Source organism: Opisthocomus hoazin, chromosome 3 (assembly GCF_030867145.1).
Source record: "Opisthocomus hoazin isolate bOpiHoa1 chromosome 3, bOpiHoa1.hap1, whole genome shotgun sequence".
Taxonomy (NCBI): domain Eukaryota; kingdom Metazoa; phylum Chordata; class Aves; order Opisthocomiformes; family Opisthocomidae; genus Opisthocomus; species Opisthocomus hoazin.
In genome coordinates this window covers 35,117,988-35,139,669 of record NC_134416.1, presented here as the reverse complement: position 1 = coordinate 35,139,669, position 21,682 = coordinate 35,117,988, and the positions used below count along the sequence as shown (strand labels likewise).

Here is a 21,682-nt window from a genome sequence, read left to right as displayed (position 1 = left end):
ACTGGCCTGATGCTGGGAAGGAGGGAGACTGGGTACAGGAGATACCAGGTTTAGGGAGCTCATAATTGGACCCTGGCCTACAGCTGGTCCGAGTAGGATCATGCTGAAATGGAAGGTTTAGGAAAAAAAAAATGGACCTAGAAATTCAGGTTGGAGGATTAGCAAAGATCACAGCGGGTTCCTGGGCTAGTATGAGCTGTTCCCACCCACCTCTGCTTCTCAGTAAGAACAGCAACCGCACATGGAGTAACGCTGGGATTGCAGCCAGGCAGGGCAGAAGGGATGCCCTGAGCCAAGCTGCCACTTTCCTTCCTCTCCAGCAAGGATGGGACCATTGAGTTCAGCCAGTCCAGCACTCGGAGACAGGCATCTCTGGACTTGGGCGTCACTACTAAAGCCCAGCCTCAGAGGCAAATCTCAAATAACTAAGCAGAAAGCAAAGAAGCTCGACCATCATCTTTACCGAGCCACCAAACCTCCGCGACGGAAGAACCACAGCCACACCACGCACCCGTCTGCCATTCAGAGCAGCACAGCCCCTCACAGCCCAGCCCGGCGGACCCCCACCGCATGCTGCAGCTCCCAAGCCGAAGGCACACCACTTCTCCCGACTGCCAAAGCCTTTTTTTCCCAATAAACTACTGGTGAACGCGCCGCGATGTACACCTCTGCCCTAGAAACAGGACTGGAAGATTTTTACCTGTACGAGCTGAATTCCAAAATTCTTCTTGTGGCAAGCTGCCCGCCAAATTTTAGTGAGAAATTTGATGGCATGAAAACCAAATTTTCTAACCTTTTCACATACTGAGCATCTGAGGTCTGTTAATAACCTCAAAAAATCTAAAGCTGAATGGATGCTAAATGGATCCTACATGTAGTAAATATAAAAACTACGTAAGGCGAATTTACGATGAACTTCAAACTCCACGTGGACACCAGACTTCCACAGACCTTTACCGTTGTAAATCCATGCTAACTGTATCCGTGCCAAGCGAATTATCAGTTTGTAGGACTGAGATTTATTATTTTAAAAGAAGTCTACAGAAAAAAAAAAAAAATCAAGAACTCAATTGCAGGATGATGTTTTTCCAACACACCATCGCGCCTCTTGATTCTGGTGCAGAAACAGAGCTGCAATGCTTGTTTCCAAACAGCAGTGATCCAGGCAGCGCCGACCTGCTGCTGCAGAAACATGCTTCATGAGACACAAATAACGGATCTCTGAATTAAAATCAGTCTTAACAGACTCCATCACTTAAAACCCGGTTTGCCAGGCCACAAGGGAAGAGAATAGGCCAAAACCGCAGAGTCACTTCTATTTCTTTATTTTCGCTTTCTCCGTATTGCACAGATCGTGAATCTTTTTTAAACGCGGAAACCACAGCATCGGAGCAGATAACTCTGAAGGAGATGACGCACGCTCACGAAATCCCTTGACCCACTGCACGATCGTGATAAAACCCGGTTCTGCCCTTCCTAAATGAGTCCTCTGGAACCCATCTGACAAATGCCATAAAAAGCTCCAGGAGCTTCGGACTGCAAATCGGAAGGGTTTTGCTTGAAGTTGGGTAACTTCAAAAGAAGCGGAATCGTCAGCGCTGGGTACGACCAGCACTCTCAGGAGCAAGGGAGCGTGCGTTACTGGGAACAACCCCTCCTTCCAGCAAACTCCCAAAAACTCCTGTCTGGAAAGCCCCAAAAAATTCTCCCACAAAAGCCGGGAAGCGTTAGCATTCCGGTATTTCCAAATGTAAAAAAAAGCCCCTCTTGCTTTTCTTAATTAACCCCCGCTCCCGGGCGCGCTCCCGGCCGGACCCCGCGGGCTCCCTGCAGCAGCCGGCCTGCGGGGCCACCCCCCCCACCCCGCCGGCACCCCCTGCCCCCCGCCCCGGCAGCCCCGGCCACCGGGCGTTTCTCCCACCGGTGCGGCCGGGCGAGCGGCCGGGGCTCCACCGGCCCGGGGCCAGCTGTCCCCGGGGCTGCGCGGCACCTGCTGCGGGCGGCGGGTCCCCGCGGGGCGGCAGCGCTCACCGGCGGCCCCCCCGGCCCCGCCGCCTCCGCCGCCCCCGGGCCGCGCTTCCCGGCAGCGGGCGGGATGGGAACCGGGCGCTTTTACTTTCATTATAAGGGGGAAAGGGAGGGAAAAGGGAAAAAAAAAAAAAAAAAGGCAAGCAAACCTGGGAATTTCCCTGGCCGTCACCGCGGGTTTAAAAGGGCACCAGGCGGCACCGCGCCGCCGCAGCGGGGAGCGCGGAGCCGGTGAGGAGCCAGCGCGGCCGGGAGCGCGGGGGGCGCCGGGGGAGCAGCGGAGCCCGGGCGGGCGCAGGTGGAGCGGGGCGGCCGGCGCGACGCTGCCCGCGGAGCGGTGCGGTGCGGTGCGGTGCGGTGCGGTGCGGTGCGCGCTCCTTACCATGGAACATGGTCCGCGGGGGGGCTGGCGGGGAGCTGCGCCGGCGGCTCGGCGGTCATGGTGGCAGCGCGGTCCCCGCCATGGTGCCGCGCCTGCAGCCGGGGGGGCGAGGAGGGCCGCGGCGGCCGGGCGGGGCTCGGGCTCGCAGCCCCCCGCCGCCCGCCTGCCGCCGGTGGGGGGGGGGCGCGGGGCCGGTGGAGGCGGCTGCGGGGCGCCCGGGCCCGGTTTGTCCCATGGGGCTCCCGCCGGCCGCGGGTACTTTCACTTTCCGCTCCGCCGGCGGCCGCGGGGCTCCGCGGCCTCAGCGCGGCGAGGCGGGCGCGGGCGGCTGGGCGGGCGTCAGGGGAGGAGGCATCGCCGCCACCGGGGCGGGAGGGGGGGGAGGTCGGCCGGTGTCCCGGTCCGGGCGGAAGGGACCGGCGGCGGGCCGGGGCGGTGAGGGTGGTGGCGGTTCCCAGTGGAGGGCGAGAGCGGCGGGCGGCGGCGGGGATCCCCGCGGGCGGCGCGGAGCGCCGGTGGCTGTGGCGGGGCCGTGCGGCGCCGGCGGGGGTTACATAGGGACCCGGCTACCCGCCCAGCGCCGTGTGCGTGGCCGGGGCGGGGGGGAAGGATGGAGCTTGGCAGCACCGGTGGAAAGAGCCGCTCATCCGCGGGAGGGAATCCTCGGGGGGGGCTCGGGGGGGATTGGAAAGCAGAGAGTGCGCTGGAGTCGGTCTCCTGGAGGAGAGAGGCTCGGCTTCTCGCTCGCCCGGTTGCCCCTCGGCGGGTCGCGGGAGGCGGGGGCTGCCCGGTGGGCTCCGTCTTTGGTCGAGGGGTGCCGGCAGCGGGTCCGGACGCGCAAGGTGGATGAAGACCTCCCCCCCCAAGCTCGTCTTGAGAAGTCTGAGAGGGTGAAGAAAAGTCGGTGCATGGCTCAGGAGGGCGTTTTAGCGTAGAAGCCCGAGTTCTAAAGGCAGAGCTGTAGCCAGATGTGTTTTTCTAGGCAAATTCAGAATGCGAATATCGATGCTTTGGTGCCGGTGAAAAGGCTTGGCATAAAACAGGATCTGAACTGTCTTTGTGGCATCCCCTTCGCATCTCCCGCCCAACCTGCTTTTTGAGGTTCGGAGTTCTGCATCGCTTTTCCACCTCCGCGTGAGCAGAAAGCCGATGCCATAACCCCTCTCCCTTCTCATAAGGGTGCTCGTCTCGGGGGGGAGAGATCCTGGGGTGTGAACGTCAAGGAGCAAATACACGGAGCTGGCTAAGGTGTAGGCGGCTCGGGATGGTTTCCTCCCGTTCTCTTGTGCTAGAATTGTGGCACTTCATTCACGTACGAGGAGGTGCTTACCTCTCTTTACTTGTCTCTGGACTACACTCTGCTTTGGACTGGGGGTACATTTCTCATGGGTTTTTCGCTGGAAAAAATGTAATCAGTCCTTCTCCGCAAGTATTCCAAGGAAATGCAAGAGTGAGGGTGTTTTCAACCCCTTCAGGTTTGAGCATGTTTAGTAATAATTTCACATCACTGCCATACCATTTGGGCAAAGGACGGTGATAGATACCCACACAGCTCCCACACAAAAGCAATCACCTGTCCTTGCTTGTTCCCTTAACGTGTGCCAGGCTGGATGTGACGGATGGCTCGGATGCTGGATTTGAGCAAGGATTTTGCCTCACTAATAGCTACATGATCTAGTTCTTAGATGTGTCTTGTCACTCTTTTTTTCATTTATTGTCTTCTCTTCCCTCTTCTGTCAAATATTGTCTGAAAACATCCCTCCATGCACATTTGAATGTGCTGGTGTGTGCAGGTCAGAGAATGCCACGGGACTCTTCTTTTGGGGGGAAGAATAGTATGTGTAGGTGTCATGTAAGCAAATTTATGACTAGCTATTTCTAGGGTCTGGCACTTAGACAGTGGCACTTTCAAAACTCGGAGGTTTTGAGAACGCTGCACTATAAAGCGCCAGTCATGCAAAACCGTATCCACAAGATGAACTTCCCGTCTAGGCAAGCAGTCCTTCTGATTTCTTGTTAAAGTACGCGTGTGCTCACAGAATGAGGTGCTTTGCACAGCTGCTAGTAAATGGTCAGTGTGTAAAATACATGGGAAGACTTCTTTAGCTGCTTTGGTTATGCTAGTTTTCTAGCTATCTGAAAAATCAAAAAGGCTGATTATCTTGTCAATTTAAAACAATACTGTGATTCATGGCAGAAGTCAGTGTAGCAGCTTTATGCATTAATGGAGACAACGCTGAAAGGCGATGCTGGAGTGTTAACAGTTTTGCTCTTTTCTTTGGTAGTGGCAGGGTCTTGTCTGCTGGTTTGTTTTTTTTAGAAGATGAAGAATCTATTTGTTGCACGTACGTGGAACTTTTTCTTTGGTCAAAGTGACAAATAGATGGTGTGATCTGTACTTTGGCCCTAATCATGTATTTAGATCCCAGTCATTCCCTGTTATGTGACCTAGCCCTGGACTGTGCCATACACTTACGACACAGATGTTATTTGATGTATTTGTATGTGGAGAGTGCTTAAATATTAAAGCTTTGACTGTAACTTTTACGTGCTTTTTAAAACATTTTGAATCATTATATGCACTTTGTTTTCAAAATACTTTTTTTAGTGATTTGGCAATGATTTTTTCAGAAAAGATTATCTGCAGAAAGATCAAATGCAACTCTTCAGAAGAGTATGTTCAGCAGATGTAACTGTCTATTTTTTTGAAGAAAGAACAGACACCAACCGGCTGAAATATTAAAAGAAAGAATTTAAAACTGGTTTTATGAATATCATCTTAACAGCCCATTTTAATCAAGAACTCATGAAAGGAGTCTTGCAGGACTGGTATAAAAGTTTATCCCATCTGAGCCTTACCTCGTCTAGATGACTGATGCCAGTTTGCCCATTCTGCAAAATGCAGTTGGTGCCGAGCTGAAAACAGAGAGCTCTCCCTCTGGAGCTGAATTAAGCTGCGGCTTGACTGTGGCTGTGGGTAAAACCTTTGGGGAGAGAATAAAACTGAAATGTTCCTGTAGAATTTCTCAGACATAAGGTGTCCCACTTCTCTTTAATACCTTCACAATTTATAGGGCTGTGTGTTTTACTTAGAGATATATTAGCTTTCTCGTGTAAGTAATTTGACCAAGTAAAACTACAAATAAGGGGCTTCTGGAAAGACGCAGTCTAATGCAGGACATGAGTGCAAATGTGTGCAGTTTTCTCTTTCGCCCAGCTTTCAAAACTACTGTAAAAGAAGGTGCTGCAAATTACATAGCCAGCAACTGAAAGGTGCCAGTAATTTTATCCGTTCATGGATGAACGTATTCCATCATTCTGTTCAGTCCATTTTCAGGGGATAGTTTCTCTTAACAAGTTTAAATTTAAAGATCCATATGTCTTCTGACGTGGTCAAATTTATTCTTAGAAAAGCAGCTATTTTGGCATTACATGTTAACCTCCGCCAGAATACCAGTTTTCCTGGGCAGCTACATGGTCGCAAAGCACATGATTTCTTGTAAAGACTCAGTTCTGGAAAGACTAAGTACTTCTGGGAATGCTGCTGTCTTTCTGCAGCTGTCGGTTGTCAGCTCGAAAAGATCTGCTGCTCATGACTTTAGATTTGACTTTAGGCTGCGTGCAATCTTACAGTACCACTGGTGAATGATTGTATTATTGGATAAAATTGGTTGAAAAGTTATACATTTTACTCCAAAAGAAAATAAAAAATGTGAGTGCTGCAGTCGTCACAAACTGGTGGAACTCAGGAAAGCGTAGCCACCATTGTTGATGCTCTTATTTTTAGGAATAAATGTGTCTGGTACTTAAATTATTCTCATCTAACTATAGGGGACAGGGAGAAGAAGAGACATATTCCCTCCTACCGCAACCTCCAAAGAACCACAGAAGGATCCCTACTTAGCTGGGATTCCGAGTTGAGTTTATTGTCCACCCAAAACTGCTGTTGATACCCAGGTCTGGGAAGTTCTGATATTTCTGTCATTGTTGAGCAAGACCGAGGGACCTAATGTCATTGTTGCACCAGAACACCCCCTTTGTTGAATTACAATTGCTACTTTTTCTGCACAAATCGTTTGTCCTGTCACTGGGGTGTGTGCTGAAAAAATCATGAACTAATAGACTGTTTTTTAATGCAGAATCTTATGTTCACTGAAATGTAAATTACATATTTTTTTTTCGATGGCAATTCAAGGTAATTTTCCCAATGGAGGTTAGGAAAGAAAAAATACTTCTGGATAACTGTTGAGATATGAATTGTGGAAGCACGGGAAGCTCTCAGGAAATTTTTGTTATCAAGCTGTGGAAAAGCTTATTCCTTCAATAGAAAGTGATAATTATTTTATCTTCCTGTCATGCAGTATGGAAGATGCCAATAAAGATTTTATCAGGACCAACATGCCGAATAAAGGGATATTGATAAACTGCCGCTGGGAAAGGGGAGTTTCCTAAGAGCAGTGCTACCAAAGTGAGGAGATGGTGTGGTGTAAGGCAGTAGTAGCTCCTGACTCCTGGCTGCCAGGGGCACTACCCACCAGCCGTGAATCCATCCAGAGCCCACTCACCAAGTGAGTCAGGCTTTGCCCGTGGTGCTCAGTGGTGTGAGGAGACTTGTAACCCCCCTGGGCTTCCAGCCTGCGGGTCAGCACGCTCACCCCGAGGGGCCAGAAGCAGCCCCTTGCCACCACCTTCTGCGCTCTCACTGCCCCTCCTCTTAAAGCTCTTCTTGCTGTTGAATTATTCTGAGGCTTGATGGCAGGTGGGAAGAGGGGTGCTGGTGCAGTTCACCAAGGAGAAGGCTCAGTTCCAGAAATGCACCCTTGAGCATCTATCTTTAAACGAAGCGGAGCAGCCCCGACGGTTTCTCCAGGAGCTGGGGTCCCCACTCGCCCGGTGGTGCGGCAGGCAGGGCTGAGGAGCCTGATTCCCGTTACTACTGCCTTACACCACGCCAGCGCCGGGTGTTGAGCACGGGATGTAGCCCCGCTCCTCCTGGCCATGCGTCTCCGTCCCTGGGCGACCAGGCTGTGCCCGCACGGGGTCCGCTGCTTGCGTCAACTCCGTGGCCACGGCAGGCTTTCATGGGGTTGTCCTCGTCACCGAGGCTTTTGTGAGGTTGTCCTCTTCTCCGAGTGGAGGTTTTCTAGCCGGTTGTTCTCTGTTTTGGTGCCTCGGACGAGGCTCTCGAATGTGGGAGAAATTATTATTTCAGCTGGGACAAATGATGAAAATCCTGCTTCTGCTTTAGTGAGCCACAGAAGAAAAAAAGAGTTGGGGGGGTGGGTTTCTGTCCATGCATTTTCTCTTGCTTTTCCTACTTTAAAAGTGCAGTTTCGAGGAGGGGGGGAGGTTTGGTGGCAGCGATGGTCGTTGCAAATGCTCACCCGTATTGAAATGGTGAAAATGCCATTGCAGTTCAGGGTCGTGGAGGTTCATTTGGTTTTGGTGTTGTGCTTTTAGGAGTGTTTTTCCAAAATTTTAAGCAAATATGTTTTATGATGTGTGTGAACTTGCATGTCTTTTAGTGGTGACTCTTTTTTACAATGTTACGTATATAAGTACAAAAAGTAGTTCACTGGACTTTTCTTTTTAGTTTTCTCCTCTCCTTTCTTTCATTGCTCTTCATTTATCTTGAGAAAATGTGGTTGGTGAGTGATACCCCTGGCAAACTGTCCCTGAAATATTATTTAATTTCTTTCTTTTCCTTTTTCTGTATTTTTTCTTTTTTCTTTTTTCTTTTTTTTTTTTTTTTTTTTTTTTAAGAACTGGGAGTCTTCCTCCTGATTTTGAAGGAGGCAGAGGGCCACCCTGGAAAGAGACAACAACTTCAGTGGAGCCACTGCCAGGGGATAAAATTAAATATCTGAAATACTGTAGAATATGAGTCTTCTGGAGGAGTAAGCTTCAGGTCTTAAATCCTGGAAATATATTGCAAGGTGATAATGGTTATTTTCTCTTTGCTTTGGATGTATGTTAATAAATGTATGTGTCCCATTACAGCCCTTCTGATGAAGGCTTTAGGTGTGTTCCTAAATTTGTTGAAAGACTTTTTTTTCCGTCTGAATTTTGGTTTTTTTGGTAAATCCCTTCTCTGAATAAATGTTATTTTAAGAAAGGATATTCTGTGTCTTTTCCACACAACAAAAAGCTACCTAATTTCTCCAAGTGTGAAAACAAATGTGATGCCTTCTGTGAACTTCAGGGTTTTTTTCTTTTGCTAACCGTGCCTTCCCAGGCCTGACATCTTTTATTTTACTTGTTTTGGTCCAGCAACATGTTTGAATCCATGCAACTTAAAAATTCTTACGAAATGCACTCTTTACTACCAAGGAGCTGCATTTAGTGCTTGGTAGTAAACTGTCTTGAAGTGTGTTCTTAAGACTGATTTAAAAAAAAATCAATTGATACAAAGAAGCTGCTTAAAACTGATGTAAGTGTGGGCCTAATCCTGCAAGCATGTGCCTGCTTAGCCCTGGTTTCAGCATGCCTAACTTACATTGCTTATTTTTAAGCAAAAGATTAGTTTGCAGATTTGAAGCTCAGCTGGAAATAGAGCATCTCCACTTCGAAGCTTTGACTTCTTTCTGACATTTATTTTGCTGCTGTCTGGAGTTACCCTAAAATTGTTCCAAACACATCTCTGGCTTTGAAGATTCCATTTACAGACGTGCCTTTCTCCCTCGTTTGCAGTGAATGTGAGATCCATGCGTGCAGGAGGGGGCAGTTAAGAAGGAAGAAAAATTACAATTAAAATATGGTGTGCTAATGCAATTTATCCAAGAAACATCACTTAGCAAATCAAAAGAGTTGGTGCATGCTGAGACTTGAATTTCTTTTTTTTTTACATAGAAAGTAAACTTAAATATTACATCAAGACCTGTCAAATGTATTTCGTAAGAACAGAGTGCAGGTACTGTGGGTTTTGTTTTATCATGACCATTTTAGCGCTCTGACTTTGGAGCAGTGAACGTGTGTGTCGTTCTGAGGTGTTTGAGCCTTTTGGGATCTGTGATTTATGTTATCTCCTGCAGCAGAGGTAACAACACTGGCTCTTGAAAGTGGCGAGTGACCTGAAATGAAAATGTGTGGGGAGCTGTAAATTGTTCTAACCTACAGAAATGAATCACATAGTGATGTAAACTCTAGAACTGAAAGGAAGAAAGGAGTGAGTGGTCAATAATAGCTTTTTAAATAGTTTTAAATGATATTCAGATGTTGCTTTCAAAATACTCAACAGTCACGTTTTTCAAAATGAAGGTGAAGGACTAAAGCCAAAAGTGGTTGTCCAGACTCTTTGCCTCATGCCACAATTACTACTGTCTAATTAATCAGTCTTTAATAAGCTGTTGTGATTTCAGAAACATGTTCTAAAATGCTCCACTTATCATTGAAGATTTGAGTCTCTTTCAAGGTAGATTCCTATAGAGAAGGCATTTAATTCTGAAGGAGCAACAGCAGATGCAGCTAATGAAGGTCGGTAAATCGATAGTAAACATTTCACAAGTCAGCAGTTTTTAGCCCTTTCCTCTCTAGAAGTGTTGAAGAAATATATGGTACCTCTCTTATTTCTTATCCCTGGCTTATTTGTTTGATTTCTGGGCCATACAGTTTTGGAAGGGAAAATAACTTGCTAGTAATTCACAGGCCATTTCACAGGCAGAGTTCCATTTTGCCGCCTGTTTTATTTGATGTGTTTTTATACGGGTACTGAGAAGCTGTGGCATTTTCAGTGTGTGTCACACCCAGTGTTGTCTGTTATCTTGTGTGACCCAGCTGATACAATTTAGGGCCTTTTTTTCTGTGTATGGTTAAGATTAGGGCACGGCTGTGAGCAAGGCAGCTAAAGATGTTTCTAGGTAAGACTTTCTGACTGGGACATTTAAGGAGATGAACGGGGGTTGGAGTAGGGGTTCGTGGACCTCTTTAGGAGTGCTAGTTCAGTGCTGGCAACGTGGGCGCCTAAATTAGGAGTGGGTTTATAGGGTGGCAGAAGTGCCACATCTTCTTCCATGGAGGCAGAGTCTTGCAGGCATCATGGCATCATATCCACTGTTTTCAGTTGCTTCTGTGAAACACCCCAGAAAGAAATCCCTGTGCCATAGTGTTCTCACATTTCTATTATGATCCCTTAAGGCACTTCTGGTACCACTGGTGCACCCATACTTGGGGTACTCCTGGACAGAATATCAGTCTCAAATCCTGTGGCATCCTTCTCGAACTTGTCCTGCCCAAACTCAATATTCCTTGTCCCCTGCTCTGCTTATAAGGGTCTTGTTTGAATGTAAACATTACCCAGTGGTGCTCAAACACAGCTTGTGAACCTGGGCAAAAAGTCCTCCCCAGTGTTTACTGGTGTATATACTAGCAGGTCAAAACCTCAAGCATTTGCTTCCGTGGTTTTGGAGTGAGCTGCAGACCCTGGGGCACAAGCTAAAACTGCTGTCCTCTCCATTTCCCTGGCATGTAAATCTCTCCTCCTCACTGGGAACAGCCTCCAGGCTATGACCAGAGCTCACCACTACTCTTAGTTTGGCAAGCAGAAGACATGGGAACTTCCTGGGTTTGTGTGGTTTTAGGAAAAGACGTTATAGCAAAGTGAGTCTCCAGGAGACGAGATGCAAAGAAAGTACCAAATGTTCTAATTCTGGTAAAAGAAAAAAAAATATTTATTGTTGTGTAAGCCAAGACACCTTGGCTCTTAGCACTTGGAGATGGTAAACAAAGAATGTACCCTAAAAAGCAGGACTCGAGGCCTCAGTGTGCTATGGAGAATTCTGTTAGCCCCACAGCAGCCCGTGGCCACGACCCCCTTGGCAGCAGCCGCCTCTCCTGCTGCCTCACCATGGCTGAGTGAAATAGCAAAACCAAGCCCGTGCTGTGTGGGCAGGTTGCAAAATTCTTAAAAAGCCAAGTCTGTCTCACAAGCAGTGTTTTAGTGGCTACAACAGTGCATATGTGACTGCAAAGCTAACATTATAGACAGTTTGGACTGAAATATCAGGAGTATTTTCCCTTGAAAATGGATTACATAAAGAACAATAAGAAGATACAATGGTGCGTGGGCACCACTGTCGTCACCGCCAGTTAGACCTCATCACTCAAGGACTGGTCTCTCTTGGGCTAGGTTCTCAGTGCACTTTGGCATGTGGATGTCGGTGTGCGTGTAGGTTACCAACAGTTGTCTGGTGTATGGGAAGTGCTAGCAATTACCAGCTTTTCCACTTTTGCTCCTTGAAAGATTATCAGCCTCTTCCTATTCTGTCCTTCCCGATCACGCTGGTTGGAGTCCGTGTGCAGCACAAGGCTGTGTTCCCCATGTAAGAAGTGTCCTCTGTTCATCTAAAAGCCACCTGAGGAAGGATCCTGGAATAACATTTAACGAGGTGCTGGAATCAGGCTTAAGCTGATGGAAACCTGCCTCTCACTGACTGTCAAAAGGTATTTTCTTAGCCATTGCCCTGAAAAGAAGCCCTCTGTTGTCAGTAACTTTTGGTAGGCAAATTACCTAGGAGCCCTCCAAGGAAACTTAGATCCTGCAGTGACCTTTCAAGCTTATCGGAATCCAAGATGGAGATCTACCCAGGCAGTCAAGAAGTTGCTGTGGTCAGAACAAGACTGGGAAGTCCCATCAGGGAGGGGGGGAAAGGAGGACATCCTTCTGGTCCCTGCCCCTGAGGTGTTTCCAACATGAGCTTCAGAAAGTGTTCAAGGCATTTTACCTGAGGCACGTCTTTCGAGAATCAAATGGGATGCCTGCTTCCATCCCTTGGCTCTCTGAATTCAGTAGGATACTTATGTCCCAGGTCCTTCTGGTGCCAATTGAATCTAATCTTCCCCCTTTTCTAGAAGCACTTAAAGTTTCCAGGTCCATAAAAATAAAAAGTGCTCAGGACTGGCAAGGTTGGAGTCGCTGCTGCTAGGCTTGGATGAGTGTCTTAGGACGAACCAGGGGGAGCATGCAAAGGCAGGACAGAGCCAGACCAGCTGGTAAACAAACTCATTAATTACTCAGGGATTCCTTCCCTCCCTTTTCAGCCCTGTGCCCAGGGTGTGCCAGCCTGAGAGTGCTGAGGAGGAACCGGCTCCATATGAGTGATAAGGTGGCTGGTGTTCACAGGCAGCTGGGGTGTGACAACCTTCCCTTCCCAAGCTGTCTGCACGATCTGTGGGCACAGGGGAGTAGAAGACTACAGCGTTTTGCTTTTCCCTCCAGAAGCACTTTGTGAGAATACTTTGTGGTTATCTTGCCCCATCACAGACAGGAATTGAAGATCATAAATATGGCAGACTGATGTTTCTTTTAAAACAGTGTTTAAAAAAAAAACAACCACCCAAATAGCAAGAAGGTGAAATTGGCATGACTTTCCCTGTGCAACACTAATTATGAAAATGTTGGAGAGCCTCTTTGAATAAACTCGAAGTCTAACCTGTTTCTTTTTCCCTAGTCAGCTCTCCTGGCTATTCCTAGCAATCCTGCCAGAATGAAATCAGCCTGATGATAAACTCCTTCTGCAGGGGTAGCCTGGTGAGAGCCTGGCTGTCGTGGCAGGAGATGGGCTGATGGCTGAGTGGGACAGAAGTGGGGTCATTTCATGACCTGCCTGTGCTGACAGCTCCAGGGGTAACGCCTGGGATGAAGCTCTGCTCATGTCCTGGGCTACGTGTGTCTGTCAGGGACTGAGCCACTGCTCAGCGCCTTGACCTCTTACAGTGCGTTGGCATCACTGCGCTCAAACAAGGCGAGTATTTGTTTAAGAATAAAATGACAAAACCATGCATATGTGTGCAGCGCTGGCTGGCACCACGGGTGTCAGCCACAGTCAGCTCCCACGTAGGTTTTTGCTTGTTAAATTACATCACCACGTTTGCCTGGTTCTGTATAAACAGGGGCACCAGAAAAATGAGAGAAGGAGGAGGGGAAAGACTGGATAGGCTGTAAATCATTCTCATCTTTCACCTAGGCAGCTCTCTGCGTGTTGCTCTGGAGGTGAGACAGGTTTTGGTTGTGCTACATGTGAAATGACTGTCACATGCTCCGTGTCAATCCAGCAGAGTCAGCAGCTGATAAAAACGGTAAGGGGCAGGCTGGAAAGGGGTTGCTAGCATGTACGGCATGAGAAGATGCAGCCTGTGCTGCACTATTTTATGGACCACGTGGAGATTTCTGGCACAAGGCTATAAGCTAGACAGTCTGGAAAAGCTAAAGGTGCAATCAAGAATGCAGGATACTTTAGCCCCAAGAGACTGAAATTGCTGTTATGATGCCTTGCTTACTGGGGGAGATCTGGCTGCTGGTGCACCCCGCAGTGTTCATGCTTTTTAAAATGGAATTGCCCAATTTGGAAGTACTCCTGGAACTGTGGACTGGGATTCACATATAGCTTTTATTTTTCAGTATCTGTGTAATAAGTGCTGAAGAGTTAGGAGATTAAACAAATTCACACAGTGCAGGTATGGGAAAAGCAAATAAAGCATGCTTCACTAAGACATCTCTGTTTCTGTGATTATCAGGATACCTCGTAAATCATTCTTTACTAAAAATATCTTCAGCAAAAAAAAAGGGTGAAGGACTTTGTTTCCCTTCCAAGGCTATTTGGAGGGTAGGAAGTGGGCTAGAGTAGAGTTTTTAAGCTGAAAAAAGCCCTTGAGGTGACTGTAATGCTTAGTTTCAATTATACATAAAATTGATGATCCAGCAGCTTCTTGGTTGCTGCTTTATTCTTGTGTCCCTTTACTTTCGAACTGAAGAAAGTCATGTCTGTTCCCAGCCTGACTATATTGTTAATAGATTATTTTAGGATAAGTTAAGTAAAATCAGGCTGGTTGACTTCTGAAAGGAGGACAAGTGCTGAAGAGAAATACCTGTTGTGTGTGGCTTGTTCACTCCAGCTGCCCACAAGCAGGAGAAAATTTGGCATGGCTTGCGCAAAGCATTTTTAATGTTCAATTAAAACTTGATGCGCTCTGTCAGCTGTAGCAAGTGTTTGTGCTGGCCTTTGCAGATACCTGTCAGTGTTTGCTGACTCTGCCTTGGTGTGCAGATGTTAAAGGGTGCCCTTCCCTTGCTGTCTGAGGGTGCTGGCAGTAGGGTGGGAAAGAAGGACCTCTGCTCTGGAGCAGCATGGAAGGCACATGACAAAGGCTCGTGGAAAGCACTTCATTACTCCACATCGGTAGGTGTGTTGGTTTTGGCTGGGGTAGAGCTCATTTTCTTCATAGTAGCTACTATAAGGCTATGTTTTGGATCTGTGCTGAAAACACCGTTGACAGCACAGGGCTGGTTCAGTTACTGCTGAGCAGTGCTTGCACAGAGTCCAGGCCTTTTCTGCTTTTCACCCCACCTCACCAGCGAGTAGGCTGGGGGTGCACAAGAAGTTGGGAGGGGGCACAGCTGGGACAGCTGACCCCAGCTGACCCAAGGGACATTCGATACGATATGACATCATGCTCAACAATAAACCAGGGGGAAGGCTGCCTGGGGGACCAGCTGCTCGGGGACTGGCTGGGCATCGTCGTTTGGTGGTGAGCAATTGTTTTTATTTGCATCAGTTGTCTTTCTTGGGTTTTATTTCTCTCTCTTTGGTATTTTCCTTTTCATGACAATTTGTTATTATTACTTCAATTATTAAACGGTTCTTATCTCAACCCACGAGTTTTCTCACTTTTACCCTTCCAATTCACTTCCTCCCCATCCTTTCTTGAGGGGGACTGAGGGAGCGGCTGCGTGGTGCTTAGTTGCCAGCTGGGGTTAAACCACGACAGTAGAGCCAAAGTAAAGGTGCTGCATATCATGGAAACACTAGGATGCTGCTTCTCATGTAGTTTATTATTTGTTTTGTAATTTATCAAAAAGCAATCTGATTTCCCATTTTCCTTTTCAATAACCAGTGAAGATTTTGTTTGCTTTCCCTTTTCTGCGTCATCTGTGAGACAATCATTTTGCCCTTTTAGGGGCATGAATACAGACTGATTTCAGAGATACATACTTCTGAATAAGATACGCAAAAAAAGTAGCATCAGTAGACGTGCCGAGGCGGAAAGATAGTCCATTTGATTTGTAGAGTGATAAACTGATAAACTGGGAAGTGTAATGCTAGCTGAATCCAATGGCATGCACCACAGTGATTATTATGCAGTTAACTGCTTCAGCTCAGGGCTGCTGTCACTCAGTACTGTCATTAACAATTAGGTAGCTACGCACTCAGAACTACCACTAAGTGTCCTCCTGATCATTCCTTTGACATGGAAAAAGAAGCATGCAGATATAATTAATTTTATAATTATTCATTTGCCTCTTGCCCTGAAGAAAATGACCCATTAGACAGAAGTAATGCTCTACAGTTTCTCAAAGCAGAAGATAATTATGGGATACAAAGACCTGTTAAAACCAGAAGAATTATTTATGATATGCATATATTATCTCTGGTGGAGCTTCAAGTCAAACAGGTCAGGAAGCCAAAAATTTCTGAACTCTGCCACTTAGGTATTTAGTAATACTGATGGTCATAAAGCACCTGATACTTTTTAACTGAAGTACATAGTTGTACATCTCAAGATACCATGTTATTTCAGATGCTTTTGTGGAACAAAAACTGTCTGAGCTCGGAATAAAATGCATTTATTCAACAAATATGGTTTTTGCTTTTGACTATCCCCCTTCTGTGGTAGAGATTAATGCAGTTTTGATCTTACCTGAAATCACATTTGAGAATTCTGAGTAGATCTTCAACAAAGAAAGTTGCCTGAATTCAGCAACTTGCAAAAATGAGAATATATCTTCAGTCTCATCTCCAAAGCCATTAAACCCTTGAAGTTGTTCGGAGTCCTTATCTGACTCCGAATTTAGGTGAGTGAAGCCCAGCTCGGAGATTGGGAGAGACATCTTGTGCAATGCTTGTTTAGTGTTACAGATTTTGGCTAACACGTACCAGCTGAAACTTGGCAGTCTGGGTAGGCTGCGAAGTTAAATTCTGCATGGACATGTTTACCTTTCTGTTAGCTACAAAACATATTTGGAGGATTACATCAAATACTGTGCTCTGATAACAGGAGCTGTAGTCTCACCACTTTGGAAATTTAAGTGGCTGATATTTTACATATTGAATTTGTATGCTGCAGTGGGTATGAAACTTTCCCCTTAGCTCGTCATTGGCTTAGGCCATATCCTTAATGGATGCCAGTTTAATAAGGTTGGGTATGCTGTGTACTTCTGGAAGCTTTAGTAAGTATTCCTATAGCCGCTGGTCTTTTTGAGATCATAACACTCTGACTTCCTGTTACATGTAGCTATCTGAAATTTTATGTGCTTCATAAATGGGTTAGATGACTCTTCATAGTAGTTTAACTTCTACTAATTCCTTCCAAATACACCAAATTTCCTAATGTGCCATGTTTTACAGGTGTCTCCTTCTGGATTTAGATTTTGCATTCTTGGAAAGAATGCAATTAGAAAAAAAACCAACAAAATAACCTGTGCAGAAGTGGATCAGTTTCTGGAATACCTGTTCCTTTCCTAATTAATCTTAAAGTTCTGGTCTATAAAGCTATTGCTACTGCTCTGAGAAATGATGCCCTGATTTTTTTTTTAATGTTTTGATACATGGAAACGTGAAGTGCTGACAGTGAAGGATGTAAAATCTTCTTTTATAAACTTCAGTGATTCAAACATTTATTAAATAATTGATTTCCTTGTAGCATGAGGTCATGCTGTCATGCAGTGGTTGTTGGATTCTGAGCTATTTGGAGATAATCTTTGTAGGGAGGCATGTCTGTAATTTATACTATGAAGAGCTATTGTCCTTCTCCAGTAATAGAATTCATAGCAGCAATGAAGAGGCAGGATGTTGTGTCAGCCATTTTCGGCACCCCCAAATAAAAATTGTTTGAAATTGTTTGAAAATCAGAGCTGCTTGCACTGTCTGCAAACTTGGAAGACAGGGAAAGTACTGAGAAAACAGTTGTGGTACTTATTTTTAGTAAGGAAGAGGGGGAAGGGAAGGAGGAGAAGAGGTGGATGGGTGGTTGTAGACCAGTCAACTCCAATATCCAGATAAATCGTGGAATAAAAATTCCAAATACGTGTAAGTACTTGAAAGATCAAAATGAGATGAATTATAATCAAGTTGTGTTGAGCCAGTATTATTTCTTGCTTTGACTGGATAACATGTCTTTCGGACAGAGAGGAAGAAGTAAATTTCATCTATCTTGGCATTATTAGGGCTTTTGATATGGTTATTTATTACATGCTCGTACAGTACATAAGCTAGAGAAAATAGCCAAGGCAATGTATAACAAGCTGGGTGCAAGACTTGGATTTCAGATTTCAAACAAGCTTGCCACTGAGAATATTGTGAAAGAAGTAGAATATGTGTTGGATGGGCTCTTGCAAGGGTCTGGTTTGCGTTCCACACTAACCCATGTTTTGCCTAGGAGATGGAGTGTGCCATTGAGTTCTCAGATGCCATGGAATTGTGAGGGGTATAATGCATGCTGGAGGACAGGATAAATATTGAAAATAACCTTGATGAGGTAGGGTAGTTCTGGGGACAGAAGAGAAATAAGCATTTCTGTAGGAAGATATGAAAGATCTGCAGCTGGTGGAGTAAGCCAATACAAAAGCAAAATGCAAACTTTTGAATGTGACTTAAAAGCAGACAATGAATAAACATTGCCTTTGCTTGTGCTATCTCTTTCTGTGCTTTTCCTCTTACGATGTGTGTGGGTTTGTGTGGACAGAGTGTCTTCTTCTGTGCTTTGTGACCTTTGCCTGTTGGATCTGCCTTTGTGCCTTGGACAGCCTTGTTCTGTCCTTCATGCTTCAAAAAGTTTTTTGTTCCTCATTAGTTTCCTGTTGTATACTTTCTTCCCGAGATCAGATTATTGAGGACCCATGACTTTGTCAAGCTGATCTCCTTTTAAGTTTCCTCATTCTTTTTTTTTAGACAGTGCAATTGCTTTAATTGTTCCCTGAAGAAGTGTACTACTTTTCTGCCAGTGAAATATAAGCAGTTCCTTGAGTCTGGTGTCTTCTGTCTTACTGTCCACTGTTCTTCTTCTTCCTTTTTTTTTCTTGGAAATGCGAAACTAGCATGTAATTATGCTACTTGACCTGACTATGTGTGCACAGCTGATTCTCCTGGAAGCGCTGCTGACCATCGGAGGTCTCCTTCTCTGGCTCCTTTCTTCGTATTTTCTGTCAAAGCTCGTCTCCACACCCCCCCCCCCCCCCCCCCATCATTAATAGAATTTGCTTTTCTTTCCTAAAACTGGGAGACAGATTTTTGGACAACTATGTGCGTTGCTTTTCTGACAGGGTGCTGGGTCTCCTCACCTTTACCTGAGCACTGCCAGCGCAACATCTTCCACTTCCAAGGGGGTGCTCCCCTGGCACGAGTGACAGCATCTCTTCCCCCACCCCTCTGTCCTCCTGAACAGGCTTGCTCTGCTACACATCCAGCCTGCCCCAATTACCCCATCCAGTCGCAGTTGTGCTAATTGGCATAGATAATCACGCTTAATATTTCACGTGTTCAGGGTCTTCTATTCAATTTCCTACACTTCTTTCCCTGGTACGGATGTCTGAAGTGTTTTGTAGACAGGCTGTTTGGTTTTGTTTGCTTGCCACCTTGTATGACTTATTTTAAGCAATAATCACGCCAGATCTTTTTCTCACTTCTAGGCAGATATACTTGGCAGGTCATCAGGAAAGACATTTCCCATGAAGAGAGGAGATATTAGTGGAAGGCGCTGTTGAAGTACAGATCTGGAAGAAGGGGATGGGAGCATATTCAAGAAAAATAACGGCTGATCAGAACTGTTGGAGACACTTGATATCAAGAGGGCAGAGATCCTCTAGTGCGCAAGGAAGCTAACAGGCTGATCTATTTTGCCTATCAAAGGCAGAGAACGGGGTTGTTCCTCACAGGTAAATCTAGAGACTGAGCACAATGGGAGGGAGCTAGATAAACTAATGGGTGATTGATGCCAGAACAAGTGAATGTAGATAGGTTACAAGTAACTTCAGTCTAGATGCTTGAAGATGACTGCTAACCAAGGGAGAAAACACATTTCTGGAGCAGCTTCCATTAGAAGAAGCATTTAGGCTATGTTGTGGCAGAGGTAAAAAGAGACCCCCAAAAAAGTACAGAAACAGTATAAAAATACTCTTGCTAGGAGGTTGTAGGAGACACGGTAAAATGGCTCAATAGCACCTTAAAGTCCTGAGCTTTAGAAAAGATTTAAGATACACTGAAGTTTGTCTCTCATGCTTGCTTTCATTTTCTTTTTTGATACAAACGTTTTTGTATCCCCTACATAATTAAACGCAGGGACTGGTATAGCAAAATCGCACAAAGGTACCCGCTGTGATTCTTTCAGGGTTAAAGAGAATGGATTTCTGGGGAGAGAAGAGAGCAATTCCTTGGGTTTAATGATTATTTAAAGGGTTAACTGGTAACCCCTGGTTATGTTTAGCTTATTCTTTGTCTCCAAAAATTGATCACTCATCTTAAAATCAATGGTTGCCTAGTGACAAGCAAGTAAGATATAATTTGATTACTTGTATACAAATAAAATATTGTCTTGGCCTGTAATGATGGTAACAAGCCTAGAGTTAAGATTTTGTCAGAGTTTTGGAGATTTTAGCAAGACACAGATATCGTTTTTGGTATTCATGTAAGCCTCTTGCAAATTTCAGTTAATCTGTGGAACAATTTGCATGATATACTTTGCATTTATGTTCAAGGTTAGAAGAAGGAGGCACACTTGGGGTTTTGTTTTGTTTGGTTTTTTATCCTGTAATATCATATTTTTTAAAATATTTTTGCCAGAAAAAAATAAATATTCTGTGCAAGTCTTTGCTAGGAGCTGTGGCTGGCTGAGCACCACCAACACTGACAGAATGAGTGTTTGCCACTGATTTCTTCTGGTTCATTTGAGTAGGAGGGTAAATTTCCTGGCGGATGTGAATTCGCTGCTTGTGAGTTGCCTCAAAATACTGAAACAAGACATTGCAAAGACCAGTCACAAGAACCATAATGAAAGTATGTTGTTCTTACATACTAAGCCTCATTGTTGCTTCCGCAGATTCATTTTATTGCAAAATAGATTCTTTACAAGCAGTATTTTTTTTCCTAAAAATTAAAGTGAAAATAAGATGGATGACAAACGTAAGATGTATTACCACTGTATCTTCCTCAGTTTCTGGGGAGCATAAATTTCCAAAAGATGTTTATTGTTTCTGTCACATTTCACTAGTACAGAAGTTTTAAATCAAAGCTATTGAATTCTCTCAAGGGAGGTTGTACTCAGCATTATTATTATTTACATTATTGCTGGCTTGGGTGTTCACAGGAACAGGCTATCCAAACAGTTGAACCTGGGATAATCAAGTAGCCTGCTATGGATTGGGTTGGGACTACACAGACATTTTCAAGCCTAGAGTACCTGTGGGAGGCATAAGTGGTGTCCACTGTTTCTCCAGGAGCATCCTTATTACTTATTTTGGCTGTACGTTGTTAGGAAGCTGCTGTAGTATTTGTTCTTTTTGCAGCCATGGAGGTGAAATTCAGCACTTGGCCATGCTGGAAAAGTTTCACTGCTTCAGTGGAGGCCAGTAGAGTCCGAGAAAACTGCAAGTAACTGTTTTCTAAGGGATGCTTTGGTGTAAAATCATCCACTTCTCTTATGACAGTCTCATGGGTGATTTTTTTGTTTTGTTTTTTTTACTTATTAGTTGCAATATCTATTACCACTATATAGACAAAAATAAAACATATCATATAAAAATTACTTGGTTGAGTTTATTAATGAAAAGCAGGAGTAGTGAATGTCATTTTAAGTACTACAGAACACTACTGTTACACAATCAGTTTCCTTTTTTTTTAAGGCTGTACAACTTCCTTTTTAAAATATACTTTTCATACAAAAAATTGACTTCTTGCATGTAGTCTATACTTTAAGTGCAGTGGTAAACATGACACATGGTGGAATTCTGACCTTAACAAAATATTGCTTATTTTTATATGTCATATCAATTAATACCTTATATAAATAACACAGAGAAAACTTAATGTAAAAATGAAACAACAAGGTAATTTCTCACCAGTCAGACACAATGTGGGAGCATCTTGTAGGGATTTAAGTCTAGATGATTCTTTTTGTTCCCCTGGTTCTTGTTTCACTTTGCTTTTTATTCTGTTTAATGAAGGAAAAATAGGACTTCAGATGATGAAGGACCATCAAATAAACATGAACACTTAGTAAGATGATGTC

At 45.1% G+C, this 21,682-nt stretch overlaps 1 long non-coding RNA gene across 8 annotated transcripts in view; it reads left to right on the top strand.

Annotated features, from left to right (window-relative positions):
• Positions 1-8,214: 8,214 nt before the first annotated feature.
• Positions 8,215-21,682, top strand: part of LOC142360838 (uncharacterized) — a 39,854-nt gene continuing 26,386 nt past the window's right edge. For 7 of the 8 annotated variants that reach the window (XR_012763416.1, XR_012763415.1, XR_012763417.1 and 4 more), the window contains exons 1-2: positions 13,399-13,483; positions 19,089-19,334. This is a non-coding gene — a long non-coding RNA (uncharacterized LOC142360838). Of the gene's footprint in view, positions 8,347-13,398; positions 13,484-19,088; positions 19,335-21,682 lie in introns of those variants that run through there. The other variant, XR_012763413.1, reaches the window with a different exon arrangement.